At 40.1% G+C, this 4,324-nt stretch overlaps 1 pseudogene; it reads left to right on the forward strand.

The window, feature by feature from the left end:
* The first annotated feature begins 315 nt into the window (after positions 1-315).
* Positions 316-4,117, forward strand: LOC108302349 (annotated as a pseudogene).
* Positions 4,118-4,324: the final 207 nt, after the last annotated feature.

Genomic DNA, 4,324 nt, shown 5'->3' on the forward strand with positions numbered 1-4,324 from the left:
TTCTGTCAAGCCAGCCTAAAGTACACTGGAGACAACATGACAATTTATCCCTAAATATTTTAGCATATAGCTCTCACAAACAAGGACATTCTCCCACACAACTAAACACCATTACCAGGCCTTTTAAAAAGTGAATTTAGGGGCTGCAGCAGCACTGGCATTAGGTGACAGTGTGGTGAGGAGAGGGTTTGGGGCATAAGAAGTCAAAGGGTCGTTTCCTAACCTCTGTCTTCACTTCTCTGGGTCTTCTCAGAGAAAGAAGACTGAGAAAATTGTTTTTCCCGCTAAAACCCACCAAGTACATGCCCAGCCTTCATGAAAGTGAACAGAGAAATGAAGCGCCTTTATGTGGGCGGCCTTAGCCAGGACATTTCTGCGACAGACATATAAAATCAGTTTAGATTTGGAGAAGTTTCGGATGTGAAGATCATCACACAGAAAGATGACCAAGGAAACCCACAGAAAGTCTTTGCATATATCAACATTAGTATAGCAGAAGCAGATATGAAAAAATGTATGTCTGCTTTAAATAAAACAACATGGAAAGGTGGAACATGACAAATTCAACTAGCAAAAGAAAGCTTTTTGCACAGATTGGCCCAAGAGAGAGAAGAAGCAAAAGCTAAGAAAGAAAAATCAACAACTGGTAACACCAACTTGTTAGAAAAGATAGGAGGAGTGGATTTCCATATGAAAGCTGTGTCGGAGACAGAAGACCAAGCCATGAGAATTGGATTGGGAGCAAATTTGGAAGAGTCCTACCTGTTCTTCACCTTAAAAATCAACATAAACGTAAAATCATAAAATATGATCTCTCAAAATACTGCCACAACCTAAAGAAGACAGGAGAGGATTTCACAAACACCATTCCTATATCCAGCCTGACTTGGGAACTGGAAGGAGGAAATGACCCTGTGCGTAAGAAACGGCAAGGAGAGTTCTCTGACTTTCATGGCCCTCCCAAGAAGACGATAAAAGTGCAGAAGGATGAGAGTTCCACTGGGTCTCTGAGTCCAAGACCCAGGTGGGTAATAGAGAGACCACCCTTAACACCCACAACAGGCTGCACAAAAAAGAACTTGTGATTCCATTACTCCTTCTAAACCATCTCCTACCTGTTTCTGATACTAAGAAACTTAAAAATCTACCTTGTAAGACTTCTGGCTTGGAAACTGCCAGGAAGAGAAACAGCATTTCTGATGATGATATTGAACCTGAAGATGAATTAAGAATGATGACTACAAAAGAGGAAAACTTACAGAGAACTACAAAATGATCCCTTTGAAGTTATAAGCGATGATTTCAAATCAGGCGTTCACAAACATCATTCTTTAATAGATGTAGGTATCAAAAATAATGTCTCTTGCCATGATGATGATGATGATATCATGAGAAATGATTCTGAGTATGACTCAGGAGATACAGATAAAATCGTTGTGATGAAAAAAAAAAATGTTGCTAAGGTCAAAACAGTACAGAATTTTCACAAATGAAAAAATCAACGGACAAGAAAACTTCTTTCAAAAATAGAGAAAACTGTGAGCTTTCTGATTACTGTATTAGAGTGAAAAAAAGAAAAAGCAATGTAGAGTCAGCCTTTGGCCATTGATTAAAGCCTCTTAATCGAAAATCTTCCTCTCACTCCAGTAGCAGTGAAGATGCTGATTCTGCATCAGGATTAGCTGACTCTGAAGGAGACAAGGAGTATAATGCCATGATGAAAACCTCCCTTCGTGTGAATCTCACTTTAACTGATTTGGAACAATTGGCTGGCGGTGATCTGAAGATTCCAAATAAAGATACTGAGAGTGATGGAACAGAAACCACCACCCAATACAAGTTTGACAGAGGCTTCAAGAGCCCCAAGACTCCCACTGGCCTCCACAGAGGCTGACAGTGTATTTGTCCTGAGGAGATTGTAACTTCCCTGTTAGAAGGAGAGAAGAACACCCCTCGCAAACAGAAACCAAAGGAAAACAATTTAAAGCCAAAATTCCAGGCTTGCAAGGGAGTAGGCTGTCTCAATGAAAAGGAGTCAATGAAAAAATCCTTGAAAGACAATGTTGCCTCTAACAATATTAATAAAGACCAGAATTCCATGAAACATGAGGATCCCAGTATCATATCCATGGAAGATGGCTCCCCATAAGTTAATGGCTCGTCAGGTAAACTGACTCCTTGCCAACATGCAAAGAAGGGAAATGGCCCCAAAGTATGTTCAACCTCAAAAAGGACCACTTTTGAGAGTCAGGATCGCAAGGCACTATCCCCCAGCAGTTCTGGAAAGAGAAGTAAGAATCCTATTTCTAGTTTATTGCCATTAAAAGGTAAGAAGTCCTTAAGTCTTAGTGCAAAGACTCACAACATAGGCTTTGACAAAGACAGTTGCCATGGTACCACAAAGACAGTAGCTTCAGAGGAAGAGAGGTCTGATTCAGGCAGCCTCACATCTTTTAAGAAATCACCAAAGGTCTCATCCAACGACACTTAGGAAATCAAACCTGATTTCTCACTCGGTTAGTAATTCGTCAGACCTGCAGGCTAAGGATAAGCATGCTGAAGACAATGAGAAGCGTTTGGCAGGCTTGGAAGCTAGGCAAAAAGCAAAAGAAGTGCAGAAGAAGCTGGTGCATAACACTGGCAAATTTGGATGGTCATCCAGAGGATAAACTAACGCACATCATCTTTGTTTCTGACAGTGAATGTGAAACAGAGAAGACATCAACTCAGGAGCAGAGCCATCCAGAACAGGAATGGATGAAAGAGTCTATGAGTAAAACATCTGTGAAGCTGTTTGATGGCAGTGATGATGAGGAATCTGATTCTGAAGATGACAGTAACAGGTTCAAAATTAAACTTCAGTTTAAGGGCAGAGCTGGACAGAAACTCATGGATTTACAGTCGCACTTTGGCACTGATGACAGATTCCGCATGGACTCTCAGTTTCTAGAAAGTGACAGTGAAGAGGAGCAAGAAAAGGTAAATGAAAACTGCTGAGGAAGAAGAGCTTGCTGAAGAAAAAAAGAAAGTCCTGAATGTTGCACAAAGTGTTTTGCAAATCACCATAAACAATTCTACAAACAAAGGATCAGTGGCTGCTAAAAATTTAAGGACATCATTCATTATTATCCAACAAAGCAAGACCATGCCACTTACAAAAGAAAAAAAAAAAGAGATAATAAGCCAAAAGAGAGTAAAGCAAAACAAAAAAAGAAAAGAGAGGAAGCTGAGAAGCTACCTGAGCTGTCTAAAGAAACATACTATAACATTGCTATGGACCTGAAAGAAATATTCCAAACTATAAAATATACCAGTGAAAAGGAAGAGACACACTCTGGAATGAGGACTGTGGTAAAGAGAAACCTGAGGAAATCCAGGACCATACAACTCTGACCAGTGAGGCTGAGCAGCCCATTGGGTTCATTTTCTCCTCTTTTGATTCAGACACTAAAGACATAAAGGAAAAGATCTGTAGAGTTGAAACAGAGAAACCTGGAAGACCCTCATTTCTTTTTTTTTTCCATTTATTTTATTGCATTTTAGGTTTTGGGGTACATGTGAAGAACATGCAAGATCGTTGCATAGGTACACACGTGGCAGTGTGATTTGCTGCCTTCCTCCCCATCACCTACCTCTGGCATCTCTCCCCTTGCTATCTCTCCCCAGCTCCCCACCCCCCAACGTCCCTCCCCTATTTCCCCCCAACTGAGTTTGTGTCCTTTGTATCGACATGGATGAACCTGGAAACCATCATTCTCAGCAAACTGACAGAAGGGCAAAAGACCAAACACCACATGTTCTCACTCATAGGAAGACCCTCATTTCTAAGACAGCAGTTCAGAAGAGGAAGATGTTACTGAAGAAACAGATTACAGAAAGTCCAGTCCTGGAGAAACGTCATTACCTGAGAAAGAGACCACTAGATTTTTCTTTTTCTGTAAGAATGATGAAAGACTTCAAGTAGGTTCTGACTTAATTCTCTAGAGGAGTAGGAAGTAATATCAGCAGGAACTCTTGGGAGGCCAGAACAAACAACCTGCTTATAGATTGTCGGAAGAAACATAAAGATGCACAAAGGAAAATGAAACCAAAATAATAAATGTCAGCATTGGTTTTGATACTGAATGTGAAGAACAAATTTCTAAGGAAACTGACCCAGAAAATAGTTTTAGCTGACGAAAAAGAAATTTCAGAGTGAAGGAATTTTTAAAATCTGGCTGACAGAATATCATTCTTATTGCCATCTTTTTCTATGGAACTCCTCTGCATTTCTTCCTAAGTAATTACTTCAAAAAATTAAATTCGGCTTCTTAAAAAGGAAAAA

The sequence above is a fragment of the Cebus imitator genome, unplaced genomic scaffold, assembly GCF_001604975.1.
Source record: "Cebus imitator isolate Cc_AM_T3 unplaced genomic scaffold, Cebus_imitator-1.0 Scaffold40, whole genome shotgun sequence".
Taxonomy (NCBI): domain Eukaryota; kingdom Metazoa; phylum Chordata; class Mammalia; order Primates; family Cebidae; genus Cebus; species Cebus imitator.